Here is a 25,414-nt window from a genome sequence, read left to right on the forward strand (position 1 = left end):
GAGTTGCAATATAAATGGACTGGATGGCTACATGTATCAAAACAATGACCTTTCAGCTTTTGGTTCTGGAATGGCATGCACTGTATTACTAGTGATGCTATTATCTTTGGAAAATTCGCAGTGATTTTATTAATACCCAGATTATTAACTTTGGCTTTAGACTATTGTTTCTATGACATAATCAGGGGGTTCACGGGAACTTTCCCAAATTCTGCCACATTTAACTTTTTCAGGCCATTTCTACAGTCTACCTTGAAAAACAGCCTTGTGTTTTCAGAGACAAAGATGCCGGTGGACAACACCTATCCTGACTGATCTCTCATCACAAAACCCTAAAAGGCAATAAAGGGCTACTGCTCCTTAACTAGCATCTGCAAGCAAGTTAGTGGGCCTCAGAAATCAGACACAACCCTAGATTTTAAGTGCAGTACTTATGGATAAGCTCTCAATTCCCACTTTCAGCCTAACACGTACTAATAAATTCTTCAGCAGTGCTATCTTTCAAAAAAATAAGCACTTTCTCAACAGAGACGAGCAAGTTGCCCATGCCCAGCATTTTTCATGACCATGGAAGATAAGGTTCATTTTGACTGAGGTCATCACAAACTGCCATGCTTACGCTGAAGTTCCCTGGGATATTTTAACACCCATCCTGAGCACAGAAGGCTAAAATTTGTCAGGATCCATTAAGAAAAATGCATACGCTTTATGGAACCAAACTGAGATTGACCTAACTTGGAAATCTGGCAGACTGAGGCAACGTGATCAAGCATCAGAGCTGCTGAGCAGAACCTCAACAGTCTCAATCTGTTCTTTGGATCATGAAACCTCTCCCTTCCAGCTAACTTCCCCACCCAACCTGAAAGCACTCTGCTTTGGGAGTGGCTTTTCTCACCAGGGAAGCGAAACTTTCTTTTAATGTGGTTCATGGAAAGTTTTGTTGGTTTTCTTTCTCCAGCCCACCTAGGCTGGAAAAAAAATCTTAGTCCCAACCAAAATGCAGTACAATAACTGTCCATCTGTGGACAGTTGTTTTCAACTTGCAAGGAAGCAATCCCACAACTGCAATTTCTTGTGGCTCATTATGGGAATGGTGGTGTAGCACAACCACAGAAAGAGTTGTACTGGAATGGTTTGAGCATAGTTATTGCAGAGCACTTTGAGATGCTTTCATCCAAAAAAAGGTTTTATGAAAACAGGGATTAGATCAGTTCTAGGGCAATTGTGGTCTCTAAGTATAGGAAGGACTTCCCATAAATTCAAAGGGTAATAGAGACAATTGGATACATAGGATGAATTTTATTCCAACTTGTCTTTAATGATACACCATGGGATACAGAAACTGAGCTGTGGAGTATAAACAGTACAACCCCCAGGCATAATAAATGAATTTATTTCTGATCCAAAGTCTGCTATCAGTAACATGAATCCTGTTATTGCTTTCAATGGGCTTTGGATCAGTCTCCCATGACCGACATGAAAAGGATATGAAGTCAGACAACTACAGAAACAAGGACAGTGTAATTTCAGCAATGTAGGGGAATAAAATTTACTTTCCAGAAAAAAGGACCTGGGAGATGCCACAGTTGATCAAATCACTGATTTACATAATCCAAAAGCCTTTATCAGTACCAGAAGCCTCAGGGTCACATACGAGAAACCAATCAGCAATTCTGTGAAAGCTGCAGCTGGGCATCCCTCCTGTTTGAGAAGACACAAAGCAGCTTCCCCAGGTCAGTGAGGCACCATTTTGTCTTTGCTGGGTAAGTTTTTAGCTGGATTCATTCTCAGTTTACCTGACCATGTCCCATCAATGCTAGGGCTAACACAAGGTAAGGGTGAAGTTGGGTAGGGGTAGAGTGGGGCATATTCTTTCAGTGGCAGCCAGGACTTGGATCAGTTTACACCAGTCATGAAACCACAGTTCCATAGAAGAACTTGAAGTTCTTTTACAGTTTAGTGCTACAAATTAAAAGCCAAGAGAACAAATCAGGTTCAGGTAAACCAGGTATCTGGGAACAAGTATGATTGTCTGTACTTCCAGAGCAATGCACCTGGCACTTCTGAAGACCTAGAACCAAACATCTGTATTTACTCTTAAGTGCTCTGCTCAATGTCACCTAAAGAACCTGTGGCACAGTAAGAAGCAGATTCTGGAAGCCCTAACCGAGCACCTTCCCTCTTTGGCTGGCTTAGTGTTCTCCAGACAGCTCACTTCCATCCTGATTACAAGGGTGATATCTCCCCCTCCATGAAGGACACACCATTTCTGATAAATCATTCTGTATATTTACACCTACCCTGCTTTCAGCACAAGTCCAAAGCACCCTGTTCCCTTCCCTGAGCTGGGTCTAGGTTAAAGGCAGTGTACTATCCACAGACACTCCAAATTTTCACCTTCAGTCTAGACTAGAGAAGTGTCTCGGCCACAAAGTTGCAGTCTGGGTCCTCCCTCTGCCTCTTTCTTGGATTTGGCTGAAGCCTTATCACTAGCTCTGCCTCCTCTTTGGATTTGGCTGAAGCCTTATCCTAGCTCTGCCTCCTCTTTGGATTTGGCTGAAGCCTTATCCTAGCTCTGCCTCCTCTTCTCTCCTGTTTCTCACTGCAGCCCTGGTGGTCCCCTGCATGCAGCACAGCTGCTTCTCCTTCCCTCTTGCTGAAGCTTATTTCTAAAATGCCTCCTTGCAGCAGATGTTTCCCATGTGTTTCACCCTTTATTTTCTTCCCCACCCCCACTTGTTCCAAAGCAAGTAACAATTTATGTCCTTGATCTTTCAGATCCAATCCTAAAATAGTGCAAGCATCCCTTAATCAACCTGCTCAGCTTGGTTCTGGGGCAGGCAAAAACCAGCAGTATCTGCCTTTTCCCCTATGATAATACATGGGGGAGGAGAAAAAAAGAAGGTTTAACCTTGGCACAGCCTTTGGTTCCCATTTCACCTTCAGACTATCACCTTTGGCTTTGGTATTTTTTGGTTTTCTTCCAGGGATGAAATTTTATTTATTGGAAATATTTTGTTAAGCAGGATTAAGATCTGCATCATTTGCCACTTTCCCTTCTACCTCATCCCCCTGTTTTCCAGCTGCCACTGAAGTCTTATTTACAGATATAAATCTTAAGTTTATAGATAATTCACAGGTCCCATCCCCCTTCTCTGTGACACTTCCCTCTCTCCAGCTGTCCTTCCTTGGCACCAGTGCCTGCAGTGGCAGTAGACTTTTATACAAATTACCTTTGCTCCGCTTCATGTTTCCAAAATTGCTTTCAGTATCAGGCCAATTCAAGCAAGCCAGTTTCACAAGCTTATGTTAACTGTAGATCAAACCCAAAAGGAACACACTCCAGCTGGACTGGTACTGTAACCCCAGTTTCAGGGTACTGCAACTTCCACTCACTCGTATGTAGAGAGAGGTTTTGTGGGGAGAGGGACGGGTGCAGCACTTCCACCCCCTCCCGTGCAATACTATGTTTCTCTGAGCAGGCCTGCTCACTTTAGGCCAAGTCCTGAACACTGTCATAGGTCTACAAGAGGAGCACGTAACCGCACCCTGCAGGCTGGTCAGCCAGCCCTGCCCCAAGGAGCGGGCGAGCATCAGACTATGAAGTGCTAGCGGCCGCCAATAGATCAGATCAGCAGAAGAACCCAAGCACCCAGAAACCTGAAACTAGAAACTGAAGTCATGCAGATTTTGTCCAAACCAGGGTCAAAGCCCTCTGGATGGAGGCTTACACAGAGACAGTCCACAAAGTACTCGTCAACAGGGATTTCATTCTTTAAAGTCCTGACTCTGGCCTCAGTCCTGAGCAGGGAGTACCCGGTAGATGTGCTGTTTCTCTGTGTCCCACAGCCGTGGCACTTGTCACGCTGCAGAACTGCTCACAAATGGACTTGAGCTGGCAGAGTCAACAGGCAGGACGGACAGCGTGACGGCCCCCTTGCTTCGCTGGCAACTGTGTCAGAGAACAAAAGCTGGTGACAGGACGTCCCTTTCCTGACAGTATAACTCCTGAATTTGCTGTCTCTGTGCAAGTAGCTCTCCAGCATGTGATTTCCCACATTCCACGAGTGCTCTGATAAAAATTGCTGCATTCAGCCAAATGTTTAGTAACTCCTCTGATACCAGTATATTAAAAATGACTGTGGGGGTGAGGGAAAGCAGAGAAGTGTAATGGTCTGAGAACGTTAAGTGCAGTGCTGGGCAAAGAAAAATTTTGCTTTCCAAATGCCACATGCAGATTTGTTGCAGGGACAAAACGGGCGGGTAGGCACTGAAAAGCCCTAGGCAAAGACCTTTGTTTCATTTCCAGCCTTACCCAGAGTCTCTCTCCAGGACTTGAGCTGAGTCACTTCATCTTCTGGTGTTTCATAAACAGGCAAAAGTTTACATTAATGCTACATATATCAAGGTTGTATACCCAGAGTCTTTCACTATACTTACACTATGCCCAGATCTCAGATGAAACCTCAAGGCACCACAAAACAAAATTGGCAGAAACCCGCATAATTTTGTAGCACTGCCACGAAATTATTTTTACGAACTACTAAGAACTTGCACTCATTAGTTTTAATAGGTGAAAAGCTTCCCAGCAGTATGGGCAAGACTGAATGCATTTGAATGATGAATCTGGCTGTGTCAAAATTGCTGTGGAGCCCTGCTACTCCCAATGCTGCCAACAGACAGTAAGGAGGAAAAGTAGCAACTGATGCCACTTCTTTCCCAACACCAACTATCTCACTGTTTCACGTACTCTTTCTCTTTGACAGTTTTGGTTTTCCAGACCAGAGAGGACCTCACTTTTTTTTTTTATTTTTTTAAAAGGACTATCTAGTGCCCTAGACAGCTTTGCTCAGAGCCAGCCCCAGATAATAATATCACTATTTCTCTCTTCCTATACAGTCCACTAGACCTATAGATTTACTGAGATTCCATTTGGCTGGAAGCTTGTTATGCAGTGTTTCCTGTAGCTCCCATATAGGACACATTCCAGGCAACAGATAAAAACATCTGTACCACCCTTTGTTTTCCAATTCCTTGATATTGCTGTAAAAAAAGAAAAGGGAAAACTGCGAGAAGCCTTAAGAATTCAGTATTAACCTAGAGAAAAGAAATTCAGTTCTGAAAGCACCAAATCAATAAAAGAAGCTTCCCAGGTGGAGCATAGAGGGGAAAAAAAAAAGAGTGCAGAGCTCCAAAGAGCAATAGGTAATGAAGGAACACTTGCATTTTGATCAGGGCAGACCAAAGAAACTATACTTACTGCTTTTCAAGACAGAGACTTTCGCAGACTTTATTCCATTCTGCTGGTATGCAGAGAATGTTGGTAGAAAGCCACCCAAAGTGTCCCATCCTCAACATCTGCAAGATGCTTTCAATCAGATCTGGATACTGAAGCCATCTCTGCTTGAATGTTAAAAAGTGGCAAAAGAGAATTCTCCTATCCATTCCTGGCCATTTCATATTCAAGCTTATCTCATAGCTAACAACTTCTTTTCCATTCTTTACTACCTCCTAAACTTGTTATACTGCTTCAATTCCTATTTTCACTCTTTTTACACCTTCTGATTTGTTAGTTCCTAGAACTGCAAATCCCCTTCTCCAGTCACCATCTTCTCAGAAATCACTTTTCCTTCAAAGATTTCTCACCCTTCCTCCTATAAGCAGCTGTGCTGTATGTCATCATCTAGGCATGATTTAGACTGGAGGCTCCACAGTGCAAAGAACAGGTCTTATTTATGTTTGTGAATCCTTGTCTAACTTTATGCTGCTGTATAAATGTTTAATAGGTACTAATGCTTTTGCTGGAACAAGCTGTGCGCTAATACCCAGTGAGACTGTTTGGATACAATCCTTGCTGTCAGAAGCTTCTGGAATGAAAAAAAAAAATGCAGTTGTTTGGTGACACTGCAGTTTCAAAGCTAAAGGATGCAACAGTTGAAGTGGTCTAATGAAACATCATAGCACTGGAAATGGCCCTATCTACTCTTTCCATGTTTGAATCAGGATAGAGTTTGGGAGCTCAGCACTACGGACATGGGGCTGCGCTCAGCTACAACCACTGCGCCCTATCTCCTTTATGTTATCTACCTCCAGACCCCCATGTTAAAGTTCTAAACAAATATTTCAAATCTTAGCTTTCTCTTTAATGTTGCCTGAAGAGTCTAGAATGGTCCTGTCCATTTTGCACACTGCTCTGGGCATGATTTTTCTCTGGGTTTGAGTGTATCATGTCCTGTGTAGAATTAATTGTGAAATAGAAACCCCAGTGGCAGATCGGATGCGTAGTTTTTATTTCAGGGACCAAATAAGAGCTGAGTGATTCATCACTCACACCACACAGGCAGTGAATGCTCAAGCAAACAGGGAACGTATGATGTCTTGGCCTCAGGGCCAAGGAATAAAATATGGTGATGCTAATGGAGAAAATCCAACAGCGCAGCAGGAGTGTCAGGCCTTCATGTCATCTAGCCTCAGGTTAACACTCATGGAGACAAACAAACCACATCAGAAATTTCCACAATCTGTATAAACAGAAATCTTTGGGGTTTGTTCTCTCTGTATCAGGTTGCTCCTAATGGTGAAGCGGGTGATGACAAGTCCTATCCCATAATCTCAACAGCTTGTGCACTGTTGACATGAAATCCAGGGATATAAAGAATCACTGTTGTGGCATGTTTGTAGGGGCTCTGAAACAAGGAGTACCGGATGGTGCCCATCCAGCCATCTACCTCCAACACTGCATCGTAGGGTCAGGATCTCTCTCCTATTAATTTTAATACAGTTTCACTAACAGCACTCTTGATATTTTAACCTTGAAAGAGATTTGACTAAGTGATAAATTAGGAAGGTTTTCACAATTGTCAGTGTGCATTAGAAAAGAAAAGGAGCTATATCCGATGGAAGTAAGTCTAAAATTAAGCAAAAGACAATTCTATTAGGAAAAATTCCTGTGACAGTGAAATCTGTTGGACTTTATACAGTTTCTTCAGTGGCATAAAAAATACTCCACCACTTCAGTCATTTAAAAGTAGATTGGACCAAGCAGTACAAAAATATATTGCAGGGAACACAGCTGTATCAGCACGGCAGTAAAACAGATGAGCCAACAACTCTCTTTTCCCTTATTTTCAGGATTGTGCATGACAAGATTTGAGTACTAGGCAAAATTTATTTACCAACACAATTTTCAGAGTTCAGATTTGGTGTAAACTAGTACCTCTCTGGGAGGAAAGGTGTGCACCATTTATCAAGTGAGAAGTATTACAGTTCCGAAGGAGGGGTAGGGAGGAGCAAGGCTACTTAGTGCAAACGAGTTAGGGACAAAGACTTTCAGAAAGATCACAACAGAAACACTTTAGAAAATCTGCCCCCATATGACTGGAAGCTGAACCCTTTACAGAAATTCCCACTCAGTTGCAAGTGTTCAGCTCTTGAGAAAAAAAAACCACCAAAACCTGGCCACAGCTCTCTACCCATTGTAACTGGTGTCAGGAACACTTCCCCGAAGATATAATCATTTTCATGAACTTGTCAGCTCATCAAATATCAGAGCTCACATGTGAGAGGATTTTCACATGAAAGCTGTGTTCCACAAGACCAAACTACTTAGTAGAATCAAACTAAAATGGAGAGGGGACCTTTAAACAAGCTAAGTTAAAACCACACTCTTCTACCTGATCAGAGACCAGCAAAAAAAACCCAAACCACTTTTAAGCAGAAGAATGTAAACCTCTTGGTGAAGTCCTCATTGTTTGAGCAACATTATTTTCAAATTAAAATAACTGTTGTATCATCAGGTGGACAAGCAGTACAATGCCTTCATGCGTAATGCAAACTAACTTGAAGCAAAGAAGAGAACATGGAGATCTGTTCATTGTTTTATTTTGCCTCTAAAAAACCACAGATTCAAGTACCAAAAAAAATAATCAAAAGAACAGTTAGCTGAGCAACTAATCTTACATGATCAATTCAGAGCTAACAGCTTGTAGGAACTCCAAACCTGTTGCTGAGAGTATGCCCCCCCCCCCATGCATTGGTTTTGTCAAGGAATCCAGACCTAATTCACAAAAATATATCTCTGTAGAAACCATAAAACTTCTTTCATATCCATTTTGCTTCATCTCTAGTTCCTTTAAAATGTAACAAGCTCTGACTCAGATATAATTAGAATAATTTGCATTCATTCTAGTACTGAACAGATCTATGATACCTTGTATATTCACAAAAGAGTCACGTCTTCAAAAGTTTTCAAGGATGAACTGCTAAGCCTCGGGGACTAAAGTGCCCTTTAAGATTGAGGACAAGCTAGGCCTTTAGATTAAAAAATAATAAATAAATCCATTTGGAGACAAAGGCCTATTGTATATCACTCTTCCAGGAAAACCCATGGGTGGCTGAGAATTACTTGGGAAAACTTTGCGTAAATTAATTCTGAATCATTCTCAGTTCTTTCTTCCACACTGAAAAGAGGGGTCTATGGAGGCAGAAAAGCATTGGGGAGTTCACACAGGGTCAGGGAATATCTGGCTTTCCAAACGCAGAGCTAGAAAATGTTCATGGTTCTTGGGACGCTGAAAGACAGAACCAGCACCTTCCCTGCCCATGGCTCATTGAGAACCTGGGACACCATCAGCTCCAGCTACAAGGGGGTGGTGGTACATTTAGAAGGTATGGCAGGGAGCACAAATTGCAGTAGTCAAAGCTTATGTGCTGTGATAGTTCAAACGAACCACTTCCCACCCTCCGCTCAAAAGGAAGAAAACAAACAAACAAACAAACAAAAAAATGAGTCCCATTGTTCCTCATCATACCTTGCTTTCTCTGCTACCAGGCAGACACTGTCAAGCTGACATGTAGAGTTCATTAGAAATTAGAATTTTACTCAGGAATTTTGCATTATTTTATATATATAGAAATTAATCACTAGGCTACATAGTTCTCTGCATTAGTTCAGAAAAACCATAGAAATGTCATGCTATATTATGGGCTTTTACAGTAACACTTATAGAAAAACACTATTCTTTATTCTTAACTCTGCAATCATATGTTACCAATTATCACCACAAAAGCTATTTCAGTGCTTCCAAGTTATACAACAAACTAGACAGCAAGGACAGCTTTGAACCTTTGAACATCAGGTTCTTATTTACTATGTTATCCTATTTTTAGGTCAAAATTTTACACATCTGCTGAAAGCACTTTCTTTACATCAGGCAATTCTCCTGGTAAAACTGCTTCAGGTACCAAGTTGCTGAGGAGGAGCAGTACAACCTTGATTCAGTACTGAATTAGAAAACAAGACCTTCTTAGAGAGACCTAGGAAGACTCACAGACTCGGCAAGGGAAGGACACAGTGCTTAAATTATGCCACGTTATTTGCCCAGGCGTGATAACTGAGTTAGGGTGTAACCTTGGGGAATCATGTTAATTAACAGACACTGACCATGATTTTGAAGTCAGTATAGACCCGCTATTAAATAGCTCTGTTCTTGTTCTGGCACGTCTGGAACCAAGTGTTTATCCGTTACCAGGCAGCCCAGTCTTGAACATCACTTGCAACAGTCAGTACAAGCAGGATGGCCACTGTTGTACGCATTAACCTGAATTCGAGCTTAGTTCTGATTCAGTGCAACTTTCTGGGGAAGACCTTTGTATTGTGTTTAAAATAAAGCATTCAAAAATCAAGGAAGTAGTTGTCTTCTGCCAATAGCTTTGAAACTCACTTTTCTGAAAGTTTCCATACTGCATTTGAGATGAATACTGCGGAGAGTAACAGTGCGTAAAGTACATACCTTTGGCAGAGCTTGGAGAAAGAGAAGCCACAGCTCTACAGGTATGTTCTGGACTCCTCCTGGAAAAGAAAAAAACAGTAAGTATTATAGAATACAATAATCTAATGCAGCTGTTAGAAAAATGAACTATAAAATGTTCTCTCAGTCTAAAATAAAAGAAACCACCATCCTGGGGTCTGCTAGAAAATCTGACAATTATTTCTAGCCCATCTACTTCAACTAGCATTGTTATCTTTTAAAGCTAAGAGTCACCATTTGCCTATGAATCAGCTTTTATGAGGCAAGAGCCTCCATGTCTATATGAAACCCAAGGCAACATCATCTGTGTTTCTTATTCTGTAAAGAGAAACAGTGCCAAACTTCCTGCAACACCCACTTTAGCTGCTGAAATCCAGAGAACTGAATGTGCTGCTGTTAGCATTTGGAGACAGGAATATGTTTTGATCTAATACATCAGACACAGGCTCGCTTGGCGACAAGAAAGTACTAGTTCCCATAATACAGCCAAATACGAAAACACTGTATGCAGCTCATACAGAGTAACTTCTACTCATTGTCTTTGAATTTTTTCAAGAGTGTTCTAAACATCCTAAAAATACCATGGAAGTTGGTAAATAGTTAAATTCTCCTAGCTTGTCACATAAATGACAGCTTGATTGATGTATACAATGTTCTAACACTACTCTTACTATGTTGTGTTTAATATAAAGTTACGTGTGAGTCAGGACTAGGACAAAAGTTCTCATGTACAGAGAAGTCTGCTTTACAACTTTGGCCATCACTATTTAGTCAGGTGTCTTCCTACTTGCCAAGGACACAGCATATGGATACCTATATGTAGGGATACAGTGGGTGTGCCACAGAGCCAGTTCCTTCCTGTGGACATTATGCTGGTGCTTCTCCATCTTGCAGTCTCTCAGGAAAGTGCCTCCTCCTGCCTGAAGAGGTTGGCCTTTGCCTCTCTCTTCCTCCAGGTCTCCCTAAGAATCAATTGGGAGCAGAGCTGCCCAGAAAGACAGATCTGCAAAAGCTATTTAGAGTATTTCAATGAGATCTAAGCCCTGTAGAAGATCTGGTTTCAGGATCTCTGCTAAAGGTTAAATCTAGGTTTTTCTCACCTCATTAAAGCCATATAATGGGAACTCACCTGCCAATCTCCCCACCTGCAACAGGCACTTCTCTATATGTTTTCAAGAGCAGGTGATAGCAGCTGGGAAATTCATTCTCTGCTGCTGCCACCAAGGACAAATGATTAGAAACACCAGCAAGCGGCAGAATTCAACTCGTACTCTCTGAGTCCAGTGTGAATAATACAAGCAGGGCCCATGCTCCAAGCTGTCTTTCACCCTGTGCTACAGAGCCTCAGGACAGGTAGAGCTCACAGTTTTGCATCATCGTTGTATTTGGATCCTGATAAGGGAACATTTATGCCTTCTGTATACTCCCAGTGAAAAGCTGTCTGTTCTTAATACAGAAGAAGGTGCTTCTTTCTTTGCTTCTCAAATGGTACATCAGTAGGTACCTCTGGATGGGGAAAAGACACCAGCTTCTCCCCAGTGGGAAGGGCACTATAGGATGAAAAGTATTCATTCAGCTGGATACATCATGTCCAAACTTCCCTTTCTCATTCTGGAAGTTTTATGTGTGAGTCAGGACAGCTGTAGTCCTGAAGCAGGAGGGGAAAAAACCAACATCTCTCCAACACATCTTCTGTCACCGGCAAGGGCTCCTGCCTACACTGGCAGGTAGCCCCTCACATCAAATATTAGTCCATCGTCCTGTGCAGTAGAAGCCCTTCTGGGGAGCTGCTCTACACTAGATGCACAGCACAGCACACCACCGCTTTTCTATCCTACTGTTCCTTTCTCAGTTAAATTCCTCAAGATTTATGCACATGTTGATATGTTCTTGTGGGTACTCCAGTCAGTGAGGAATTTTTCCCTCCCCACAATGTTGCTCTAGGGAGTAAGTACAATTCCCATCAACTTTCCTACCTCTTCCTCCCTCTCGGAAAGCAACCCGCCTCACCAGCTACCTGAACCCAGAAGTAAGGACTAGGGCTCCAGGAACACCTCATCTCTCTTCACCCCATCTCCTCAGGTTCTGAGCCTCGTTTTCCTCAAGAGTCAATAGGTCAAGCCCACCACACTGGACAGTGCAACCCATAACTATGACATAACACTGTTGGGTATACCAATCAGATACCATGTGGTACCACTGATACCCTAAAGACCCTTTCACAAGCAGAGACATTTTGCCTGCATGCCTAGTCCGGCTGTCTATCTTCCTGTGGCATTCAGCTCTTAATTTCTCACTTACTAGCTGTAAAGCAGGAAGAGTAACACTATTCTACTCAATTTGGGTGCTACGATGTGCTAACATCCCTACAGAGGAACTCTAATAAAGAAAAAAAGAGAGGCACACTAGCAATGGCACAGCTGTATCTTCCCTTTCTATCCTATACTTACTCTGGATCAAATCCCCTATCCAACGCCTATCTCATGCTCTAAGGCCGACGCTGTTATGGAAAACACAGAGGTCAATTTTTTTTTTTCCCCCTGTATTAATTTATGAGGGGCAAATGCTAGCTACAGGATTGTGTTTACCCACACAAAAGCTTTTGGACTCAAATTGTGCCCTACTCTCAGCCACACTGGACAAATAAATGCCTCTGAAAATAGAAACAACGCAAAAAAAAAAAAAAAAAAAGAAGTCCTGGATGTTTTTGGCTAGAATGTAGAGTAAAAGGCTGAGAATAGTAAGTGATACATATACCCTGATTCCAGCAACATTGCTCCAGGAAAATCATGGACTTTCCATACACCACAAGACAGCAAAATGCCTGAGTATACTGGAGCAAACATTATTATGAATAGCAGTAATAGTACGTGTTGCCATTAGATACGTAACTCTGACATGAATCGTTCTTATCTAACGTTAATTCAGAGCACCAAAGGACTGCTGTTTCCATTGGTCTGCAACGGAGGAGAAATTCTTTGAGAGTCCAATTAAGTTCAATCACTAACACATGCTTCCTATGGATATCCCTGAGGATCAGACACACATTGCAACTACATTCCTAACAGCTAGAAAGGCAGTAACAGCAAAATGAAATTCTGCTTTTAAACTGCTGATTTACAGCTTGAAGAAGCAGTATCCAGGATGCCACTCGCTCCCTGCAAAATGGTCTGGTGAGGGCAAACTATGCACAGATTTCCTTTCTGGCAAGCGCAATGGTCTTAACTTTTGGTTAGGTGGCAGCCATGCAGCTTCCAAACAGCTTGAGCAAGATGAGAGTACAGTATCTGAATTATTAACTTTTAAATTAAGTAGTATGCAAAATGTACAGAACATATGTTCTGACTGAGGCACTATTTTAGGGCTCAAGTAAACTTTCTAAATTACTTACAAGTGTGAAATGTTTGGATATCCAGGTAGGAGCAGCAAAAGTACATATCCTAGATACCATCAATAAAGATGCTGCGATACTGGAAGTTGCTGGAGGTAGAAGGAGATATTCTGAGCAACCTTCCCTGCATCTCGTGCAGAAATCTCATTCATAACTATTCCACTTCATTGCCTCCTCCCAAACCACCCTTTGCAGTACTTCTTAATCACTGTTCACCATGACCTTTTTGCTTTTCACTCACGCTCTATTCAACCTCCCAGCCGATACTTCTGCCACACCTCTTAAGCATTTAAGCAGAAACAAGTTAGAAGACCTGGCAGAGAGAACGTATCTGAGAAATCTGGACAGTCTCCTGCAGGCAAATGCCAGGAGGACGCTTAAACAGAGATGTTTGGTACCCTAATATGAGCTATTCTGTGACAGAAAGGGTAAGAACATTTCCCTGTTCTTCTTTCATTTTGATGAATATTGTCCTGAATTTACTGCATCGAGTATCAACTGCTGAATGTCTGCCCCTCTCTAACCACATTGTATCTTCAGGTGGATGACATGTCTTCTTGCCCCTGGTCCTTTCCTTCCCCAGAGCACATGGCTCAGCGATACAGAGGCAGGACTTCAGCAGTGCCCGCTCTCACAGGGTGCCGAAGGCAACGTGGGGATCAGCCAGGCTGGTGGGATGCAGAGATTGGTGCCAGGCTGTTCAAAACTTCACTCTTCATCATAGCTGCATGCCAGGCCTTTTGATCAAGATGGATCATTCAACTGTAGCATTATTATTAAACAGCTCACTCCTGAATATCTCAGGCAAAGCGTCAAGACCCATGGGAACACAGGTTCTTCCAAAATGAGCTCCTGCCTTGTGAAAAAGGTCCAGTGGGCTCCAGAGAACTTGGTACTATCCTGTACTATTTTGAGCACTGTGAAGGTGTTTCAAACTTCAGGTTTTACGTAGATTCTGGAATGACTGCACTTTTTAACCCTTTCAGGGAAAGGCTATGGTGAGATCCCTGGAATAAGCACTAAAGCTTTCTGGAGCTGAACTCTGTAGCTCAAGCATGCTGACAAACAGGATCCATGTTTTAAAAAAATAAATAAATAAATAAATAAATAAATATCAGTGATCACACTATACAAAAGCACATGTTTATTAGAAAACAAAGAGCACATATATCCATCCCTCTACCCACAAGAGTCTAACTCAGTGTCAATTCTTGCCTGCAAAAATTAGTCTGGCACATCAAAGGATGGCTGCTGTGCCACTTGAAATAATGTGAAGGCTGTCATTTTCCACGCACCTCCTGTGAAGGAGAAACATGCCCAGTTCTGCAGTGTACGTGATGCATCACATAGTCAGCATCCACGTCTGTAAAACCTGAGTGCGGGGGAGAAGGGAGGAAGGAGAGGGAACAGAACAGAGAGTCACTGCCTCTGCCATTTTGGAGCGCTTGTCCCTTTTCATCACAAGTGAAAATAGTCCCTGTGCAAGATACCGAAGGTTAACTCAGTGTGAAATTATTTTCCCCAACTTAGTCACTGACTTTCCATGCCTTTTTAAACAAAAAGCCAGGAAGAGCATCAAGGAGCACAGCAGCAGCAGCAGCAGCGTTGCTGTCAAAAGGTCTTAAAATAAACATGCCTTTGGAAAAAATGACATAACTAATGCAAAGAAGAACAGAAGATGGCAAAAGGAAGCTGATGATGAAGGGACGCTTCCCCCAGCACCCCCCCCAGCCTTAGGAGGACTGTAATCCTAGCAACCGGAGCTGTTCAAAAGCATGTGTAGGAGGATAGGGGGAAGAAAGAGTAGCATTGTTTACAGTACATAGACATAGGGACTGCAGCAGGAGCCAAACGAGGAGAAAAACTTCTGTGCAAGAACGGAAGAGTGAGAGGAAATGGGTAGGTAAGGACAATTGTAGGATTTGTACAGTACAGAAGAGAATTCCTTCCATGTAGGATGCAATTTCTTCCACAGAAAAGATGTTTCATCTATGGAGCTGGATGACATAACTCCTCTGGAAGAGTAACCTTTCAATGTTTGTTATCTGTGGTTCTGTTACTAGATGGGCTGCGGTTCTTATAATTAGCACTTTATCAGCTAAAAAGTCAAAACATTCCTTGCATCAGTCTATTTAGTTTTAGGTCACCTTTATGAGATGGGTATCAACTAAGACTGAAAGGAGTGTCCGGTGTGAATCATAAATACTTTACAGGGTTCTCAAAGTATGAATACTCAACACTTTTTGAAAATAAACTTCCTGGAATAAGCTTCTGGGTCACTTGACATCAGTAAGCCTTTCTGATATCCTGGCCATTTCCCCTCTTTTATAGCTAACAAAATGGAGGTGCACAGAGGCACCAGACAGCTTCTTTCAAGAAATCTTATTTAAAAACCTAAAAGGCGGCAGTTGTTTTTTCACCAGTTGTCAAGCACTTCAGATCTCGCTAGGAAAATTACATCCCACCTGCAGAATGCTATGGAACAGTTTGAAAACCTATTAAAAGGCATCTAATAAATGCCACAGGATTTAAAACAAATGCCTACAAAAACCCCACTGCATTCATCTAGAGCCCACACAAGCTTCTCTATGGACAGATTAAGGAAAGTGGTCTGCTTGTTGACCTGCTTAAGTATGACATTAATTACTCAGGCAAGTATTTTCACACTTGTGCACTAACTGAATTGCAGCAGGACAAGAAATACACGCAGAGCCCATATTTTTTGACTAATGGCATTCTTTTACCACAGTTACTTCTATGTGGACTCCTTCTTTATGGCACCAGGTGAGTTCAACCAGGCTGCCACTTATGCATGGTTTTCTGTGGACGGCTTCAAGGATGCCCATGAAGAAAAGCAAGTCTGCTTTCAATAGGCTTAAGTCAGGTAGGCAGGGATCTGCAGCTAACAAAAAGTCCTAAAGGGTCCACACACAGGAAAGTGTTGAGAAACAATTATTTACACAGACAGTATATTAATTATTGCCCTGAAAGTAATTTCATTAAGCCTCTTTACACAATCTAGATATTCACATCATTAGTTGGTGCTATCAGAAAAACACCTAAATCATCCGGAAATGCAAGCTGCAGCAAGGCAAAAATACACCAAAATAAAGTGAAAAAGGATCCCCAGGATTTGATGGAGCTGTGACAAGCACCTAAAAGAAACACATTTCACCATTAAACTTCTTCATGTTATTTCCAACTGATTTTTGACACTGGAACTGGCTTTTAATAGATGCAAAGGAGATAAATGTCTCATTACCAAAAATAAATTCGTCTGTTAAGGATGACAGAGAGAAGCAGAAGCACTGCACTGCCTATTATGGTACTGAGCAACAGATTTCACTCCCTCTGCTATATGCCCATTAATTAAAAATCTGACAAGCTTTTCCAAAGAATTTCTGAGCTTCTTTGGTCCTCTCTCTAATTCCTCCATAATTCTTTGTATATATAAACATGTCAGGCCTGGAAAGAAGTGGGGCATGCACATAATTTAGCACAGAGCTCTTTTTCTATTCAAATACAAATACTGGTAAGGAAACAATAACAGACAAAAGGGGAATAATGCAAGAAATTAATGCAATGAAACAAATGTGCCTGCAATTCCCTGTCCAGTCACCAGATGAAGCTGCTTAAAATACCAGCACTAACATGTTTTTCTGTCTTTTTGACCACAGACACCTCCTATGTCCGTGCCAGAACTAGATGCATCAGCTCCCAGTGAGCTAAATCACTTTGCGTTACAGGCTGTTTCATGAACGTGAGACACTACTTTAATAGGAAATGGTAGCTTGCTTTAGCGTTAACAGTGTGTCACACAGCCATTACGCAGTGAGGCCTTTGTTCTCTTTGCAATGTGTTGCCTTTGTAAAATTCCCTCCCTACGGTCAGGCAGAGTAGCCATTTTATTCTCACAATTGATATAACATGGACAGACCTCTCGCTCTGTCAAACACACACACACGCGCTTTCATAGCCATACTCACAGATTTTTGCCTTTTCTTCTTGTTCTCCTTTGATGAGATAAAAATCACCCCACAAAGCAAAACTGCACATCTGTGCAATCAGAACAGTTTCTGTTCAGACCGTTGTTACACTTTAAATAAAACAGCCTGGAAAAAATGTCTCTGGGATATTGCTGCTTACGAGGTTCAAAGCTAGATGCACATGTAAAAACTGAAGCATAGAAGGTCTTCCACCGTATCATACAGAAAATGTGATCCTGTGTTTTACTCAGCTATTCATCTGTCCTCTAAAGCAAATCCAGTTGAAGCAATTCTTCACTGGCATGCGGGAGGGCTAGATAGCCTAATAGGTCTCTTCCACCTCTAAGCAATTCATGCCTTGCATGGCTTGTTTTTATTGACTTATCTTACTGGCTGTTTGTGGGCAGAAGCACATGCCTCATGCAAATGCCAAGACCTCTCTTGCTTTGGGATGCTATTGCGCAAATGCAAGCAATTGGAATTAAAATAAAAACCATCATTTTATTTCTGAAGGATTAAGTCCATATCATCATACATAGTTTTTACATATACAGAGAGAAGCTTCAGCAATACCACCCCACAAACATTACATTAACCAATCCAGCCCTTCCAGTTCAGGGTCATAGGCTTTACTGCGCCTGCTTCACCACAGCTGATATCTGAGCTGCTCTGCAAAGATTAGAGCTTTAACAGCTTGAGCAGGGATTCCTGGTGGACTGAGGCAGAAGTCTCGACACCTGAGACAACCAGCAAGACAGAATAAATACATGTTCTGAATACATCAAACTGTTAAGAGTGAAAGACTCCTCTTCATCAAAACCATTTCCTTTGTGCACCTTTTTATCTCAGCAGAGACTGGTGGTGACATTTCAAGTCAGCACAAGCAAATGCCGCATTTGCGGCCTTAGCTGATTAGGTCCTCAGCTAAAACAAGTGGGGGCAGCTATGTGTCTTCATAACCCAAGAGGAACCCCAATTCTGAGTATGCCTTAAGGAGTTACTGTAGCATCAATATCAAATCACAACATTTATTAACATTGCCCTTCTGACTAAAAGAGCAAGCAATGAAACTTCCATTTCCAAGCCAAAGTAGAGAGGGAAGTGGCGGGGGGGGAGGGAAATCAACCTCTTACCTTGAAAAAAACTTATTAGACTTTTCAGCACTAAGTCACCACGTGAGATTCTTCCCCTAAGTCTATCACCTGGAAAGGAGAAGCAGCCTGGGTGAGAGCACTTAAGAAACAGAGGACTCCCAATTTCTAACTTTTAACCATGTTAAAATGACCAAGCAAGCTGTAGTTTTAAAAGCTAAGCAGCAAAACTTAACTACAGGAAAGGAAAGTCTGCTTTCACTGCTTGGAAATGTTCCTGATTTTTCCAGTGGGAACATTCAGTAGTACATGTTAATATTTAACTCTGTGTTTTTCCAGTATTACACCAGTCTTCCTCCAGGGATGCAGACGAAGGCAGTGGCATAGCTGAACTGTTACTATCCTTTAAAAGAAAGAGAAGTGACCACCACAGAAAAGAGAAAACAGCAACAGACAATACAAGAAAAAAGAGAAAAGTTTCTGAAAAGAAACTTTCTGTATCACACATCACAAGAACATCTTAATGACTCAGCAATTCACATAGACAGTAAGTGATGAAAAAGACGTTAATGAAAATCATCAACTGTCCTCCTTACAGCTGTTTGGAGAGCAACAGTACTGCTTTACTTGGTCACTTAGCCTTTCAGAAAAGTGCAACAGGTCAATCTCAAGAAAACCTTCAAATGTTGGCCAGTGAACACCTGCTCTTATCTATATGGCATTGCTGCTCCAGCTGCCAGGGCAAACATAACAAGCTCAGTCAGGGATGTCCCAGCCACCCTACTGCAAGGCGTTCTTACCGTCTAGTTTTCTCTAATCTTGTTATGAGACACTCATCCTTCTGCCTGCCCATTTTTTTCCCCAAATGTTTTCCAAGTCCATTTCCTTGTTTTCTGAGTTAGCTAGAAACAAGACTTTCAAATTAAATGCTGAAAGGAATCTGCCCACACTCACAGTGAGACATAAGGAGGAAACAACTGGCTGTTCAGAGATGGTAGCACTTGTCCTCTGGTGCTACGTGCCCCACATACTCCCTTGTGCCAGAGCACAGGGGCATAGGATAGTCGCAGCCCCGTTCTTCAAACACACTGGGCAAGAGGACGCTGGTCCTGACATTTCTAATGGAAATCAGTGGTATCTAAGAGTGATCATCACCTTTGAAAGGAGAGACATGCTGTTTTGGTGCTTCAAAGACTCTGGATGGAAAAAGCCTTTAAAGTTAGAAAACACAATGAGCGAATAAAAGTTGGCATGTATTTCCAGATGCCAGCCTTATTGTAATGAGATGCAGAAGGAAAGTCAATACTCCTACAGACAGTAAAAACCTCATCCTATCAGTGCCTTCTATCCCCCACCATTCTATTCAGCATCTTTAAGTGGGAGGTATTCTGCAGCCTTTCACACTTGACCTCTTAACTAAAGCATGGTAAAATTAACATCTCAGACACGATAGATCCTTTACTCACCTACATCAGTAACTAAACTAATTCTCAAGGGAGTAAGAACATTTGTTATGTGTAATGTAACTTTAGCTGGGGTATTCCAAAGAAGGAAAAAGAGCTGATGTAATAAATGCAGTCATTTATATTTTAAGGGAGCTATTGTAAATGAAAGAACACCACCTGTGACAGCTTGAGGCAGCCCCAGCCAAATGAAATCTTTTGTGTCACCCAGGGACAGTACATTGCATATGGCCTCCCCATCTCCAGCTGCAATATTGAATAACTAAGTGGTGAAGCAGACACACTTTATGCTTTCTCTGACTTTCAGATGCTAGCACTATAATCCGCTTTCAAAACTGATGGAACTGTACCTTATAGTAATTTCGTATTAGTCCTACATGAAAAGCAGGATAGGTCAAAGTAGGTCTAAGGTCTTTCTTATGGGCAATACAGTCTCTTTGTTTTGCATTTATGAAAATCCTAGGAGACCTTGACTCATGACTGAGACAAGTCTAGATTCTTATCACAATACAAACAATTTATTATTTGTAATAAATTGTAATTTATAATTATTTGTAATTATTTGTAATTTATAATTAATTATTTAATCATATAGAAAGAGTTTATGTAATTAAAGATGAAAATGACACCCCATTAGAGTGGCAGAATTTAATATTCTCTTCATGCTGATGTATAAAGGACCAAGCAATAAGAAAAAGGTCCAAGAAAGTAACTAAAAATGTATATGGAACCAAGGAGGTATAGAGGATACTTGAAGAGCTACAACAGCAAAGAACACAAACCCCATTCATTTAGGAAATAAGACTGCTTGCTGACATCTTCTCAGATGCAAGTTTGAGGGCCTGAGTTTGTGCTTGAGTCTGAAAGCACAAAAAACACTATTTCAGTTGTCAAATCTGGTACTTGTTCAAACAGCCTATTTACTCAGCCGAGGCATAACTGTTGAGAAACACGGCCTGGCAAAGGTCTGTTCCCCTACACAGTGACTAGGTAACCTTTTCTAAGGATTTGTCTTAAGCTGCATATGGGCAATCCAGGCCTCACTGAGCTTCAGAGAGTCCTCCCAGACGTCTCCTCCACTCAGGGTTTAAATGCATAGTGTTCAGATTATAAGCAGCCAGGATGCATGTGACATGCTGTGTCTCCCCAAAATACAGTCACATCCACACCAGGTAAGGTCAAAATTTCCCCAGTCCTTCCTTGCCATATTACTAAGCAATTAAACAAACTGTATAAACTACAGTCTAAACCCTCGTCCTCAAGTTCAGTTGATCCCATGATTCATGCACTCAGAGCTACTCAGTTAAGACTGACCGATTGCCTGTCAGAAAAAAACAAAACAAAAACAAAACATACCACTCCTTTACTTCAGAGAGAAAGAGAGCAGAAACCATTCCCAACTCTCACGCCTATGGTGGAATTAGTAAATCATCTGCAAGAGTGAATCATGACTTATTAAGAGGCATCCCACAGCAGTGTCTATACCTGTTTCTCTGAAGGAAGGAAAGAGAGACCATATAATGTCCTTTTGATATAAGCAATAAGGCTGGCAGGGGAGGTTGCTTTGGGTTGTCTTTGGTTTTGTTTTGTTGGTTTTTTTAACACAGGCAATAATGTGTTGGTATTGACGCCACTCCTTGATTTTTAATATAAAAATCAGGCTACAAAATGTTTCTCATAAAATTGGTAATATGACAATCAAAACAGTTAAAAACCAAACTCCAATGGCAAAGATTTTTAAGAATACATTTGTACTTAAGAGTACGTGAAAACAAAACACTTCCCCAGATGCTTTAAAGTCTTCCCTCTCTCCCCCATGCTGCTAAACTGAAAAAAACAGGAGCTCCTTCTCACATGCAGACCCCAACAGCAATCTCCCTGACATGAAGGAGGCTGTTGCTTTAGCTGCTTGGAAGTCTATGCTACAGTGACTCGTTGGCTTCTGTCTGGGGTTTATCAAATGAGTGGCCACCCCTCCAGCCCCCAAGGGAAACATACCCACTTCTGCCACTGGTATTAAGCATTTGACTGCTTACTGCAGTCTCATCAAAGACCGAGAAATGGGCTCAGCAAATTTAGCTTTGCATATTTGAGAATTGCTCTATCACTGCTCATCCAAATTTCAGGCACACAAACAAGTCATTGTGGTTGTTGTGAATTCTGCACCAAGTTATCAAAATATTGAGTCCAAGCAAAACACTATGAAGAAAAATACTTAATTTCTGATCTATTTCAACTATCTTTTTTTTGGCTTACACCACTCTCTATGATTAATCTTTAAAATGTTGCTAAGGAAATGAGACAGCTAAATGGTCATTGTCTTAAGTATACACTGAACATCTTACAGCACAGCCAGTTTATTCCAGTTCTATTATGCAAAGCATCAAATACTGAGCACATGACAGCTAAAATAATCAGAGGCATTCAGTTGTGAATAAACAAGGCCAAAGCAGAACATGAATATAGGAAGAGAGGATTTTAAACCTTTTATAAACAGACTGTTATCAGCCCATGGGAAGGCAAAATTGACTGGGCAAGTTCCCATCATATCCGGGGTACCATCTGGAAAATGAAGAGAACATTTTTAGAAGTAATTAAGATAACTTATTGTGATATTAACATCATTAATTGGAGTATATATAGTCTCAAAAGACCAGATCCTCAACAAGTGCAGTGAGAGTACCTTCTGAAGTCAATGGTGTTACACCAGTTTACAGTGTAATACCATAATACCAATACTAACACATAATTTTACTTCTCCTCTTTCTGCTTTTATTTGCCAACACCAGAATTTCAAATCCTCAGATACCTGAGTTTCTCCTAGCTATAGATCTTACACAAGCTTCTGATCTTCATTACACTAGATCCAACACCTTCCCTCTAAATAGCATTACTCTAAACTTACAGTAGTGTAATTAAGAATGAGATGCAATATTATTAATACCTGAGGCGTTGTAACTCGTCTAATTCCTTAAATTGTTTCGGGTAAAACAATCTTCAGTACAAACGTACAATAGGAGTACTGGACAGCCCACGTGATCCAGATGTTAAATTTGCAGATTTGACTCTTCACCCCACGCAATGGAAATGCACCAATGCCAAGAACTGACACCTTTCTTTGTCCACCTCAGTGCAAAGTCAATTATTTGTCACTTCAACAAATCTTATGAATTATATGCCAGGATAATGTGGAGTCCTTATATTCACAACACCAGGATATTCAGCTGAGAAAGCTTATATTTGTATGAGCAAGAGATTTGGGAAGAAAAGACCACAATAATGTAAGGAAATAAGCCAAATATTTTTTTCACTACAGAAGAATTTTTGAAAGTTTCAGATGTGAAATGACACAGTGAAACTTGTTCCTAAACCTTCTGACATATAACAGTAGCCACAGACTATGAGACAGTTTAATAAATAAAAGAACTTCAGTGGTCTGATTAAGACAATACAGATAAAGGTTCATAATTAGCCAGAAGATGACATGCTTTCCATTTCTGTACACACAGGAAACTGCTTCAACTTTACGGGGGTACCATGGCATGAAGAGCAAAATTCATCTCTCCAGTGTGTCTGGAGGGACTAGTTTCCAGCAGATGCTTCTAAGGTCATGATTTCTGCTAGAAGCATCCCCGAAAATGTTGGAAATGAAAAGGAGAATAATGCTCCAAAACTACATTGCCAAAAATGTCTCTGTCTCCATCCAGAGACACTGGAGTGCATTAGTTTTGAGGTCACTAGAATATTTCTGCTCTGTTGGAGAAGGAACAGGGCAAAAGACAGTAAATCATTCACTTGAGAAACTCTCCCAGAAATTCTCTTGGGACCAAGGGGACCTAGGCTGTCCATTGTCACCATGTGGCATGTGACCCCCCTGAAAATTTGGTCTGAAGGACTGAACTGCACAGAGCATTTGAAAAATGTATGAGATAAAGCAATCACTGTGTACAACGCATAATGTAAGACCTGTAAAGATTCCCTGGAAAAGTCTCCTTAGGACTTTATACCATCCTCCACTGAAACAAACCTCCACAACTTATGTTCTACCTGACAGCAACTCTCCTAAGCTGGCTGCTCTGGCTCTATCAGCCTGTCGTCCACACAGCCCATTTCCAGAGAGCCCTGACTACCCTCCTGGTTCACCAGCAACTAGTTCTTCCCCTCATCTTCCCTTACTCTCTTCTGTAATGAAGCCAAATGCCAGGGCTCTCCTAAGAGACAACTGCAAACTGTCTGTTATCTACTATCAAGCAGACCATTACAGCTTGTGTTAGTTTCCCCATACACAAACCCCGCTGTCATGAGAACAGCATAGTAGGAAGACACACCATGTTCAGGTCCCTGGAGAGGGCTGGGGATCCTGCACCAGAGACAAGCTACAGAATGAAGATGATTTTGCTAGTCTTTCGGCATCACAGATACTTACACTTTTGGTGGGGTTGGGTTTGGAGGACAGATGGACCTTTGTTGTTTTACAATAGTGCTAAACTAAGTCAGGTCAAGGGCACTACGTTCAGCTCAACCCTATTATGGAAAGGACAAATCATGTCCCACACAAAGGGATAGGGCACTCAGGAGGGGCTACAACTCCATCAGTATAGAGGTACGACATTCCTGCAGATTACATTTCTGAAGATCAAAGAAGAGGGAGTTGTAGGTACATACACCCTTCAGTCATTACTGCAACTGTCAAGCGTAGGACACCGTTAACTTTGCTAGCTTGGGTATGGATAGCAGGGTAGCCACAACTGCAGACAGCTCAAAGAAAGCCAGCAGTCCAGGCTGAAAAGTAGAGTAAAAGCTCAAGAAGTTAGTCCATTAGGAGTGCCTAGTACCTGACCCAGTATCTGACCTAACTCCACATGGGACGGGGTGTAGTGGGAACTCAGAGGCAACACACATACTTTGTTTCATCTCTTGCTGCTTGTTTTCTGAATCTCCTTCATCTCTTCTCAAATAAAAACTTCGGGGAAAAAAAAAGTAAGTTTCTTACTAAACCTCATCCTTGGAATGACACTTTGATGACATTACATTGAATGCTTGTGATTATATGCTAATATCACGATTAGATCCCAGCTAATCATCACGTCAAGACAGCAAAATTGTCCACCTTTCCTGTCAGAGACAACAGCTTAGGGACTCTCCGCAATTTATAGTTTCCTTGTTACTCTGAGGCTGCCAGAAAATGAAAATTATGGTTGCAAAATAGCAGTATTTTTCATTAAAATCCCAAGGAGTTAATTACATAAATACTGTTATACACTGCACTTCACAGTCTCTCCCCAGGAAACTCGTTAGGCCCTTTCAATAATGCACAAGCATCATCTTATTCCCATGGAATGGAGGAAATCATGTTCATTCAGCATAGTCACAGATGTCACTGTGAGCTGTTCCTGCACAAAGGTAACAGGGATCAACTTCTACACATATCCAGTGGCAGAAACTGGCCTTTATTACAGTTGCATGTCCAATGATATCAGAAAGGATAAAGTATTTCATGAGGACAAGGGCAACGGTGCTCTGTTCAAGGGCTTGTCATCACTTCCGATTAGAAGCTCATGAACACAAAGCCTGTTTTCACTCTAGAGATGCAGGCAAAATAGCACCAGCTTCAGCGATGCAAGTGAGAAAGAAAACAAAAATTAAGGAGAAAAGGAGAAAAAAATCTCCAAAT

Source organism: Gymnogyps californianus, chromosome 6 (assembly GCF_018139145.2).
Source record: "Gymnogyps californianus isolate 813 chromosome 6, ASM1813914v2, whole genome shotgun sequence".
NCBI classification, from domain to species: domain Eukaryota; kingdom Metazoa; phylum Chordata; class Aves; order Accipitriformes; family Cathartidae; genus Gymnogyps; species Gymnogyps californianus.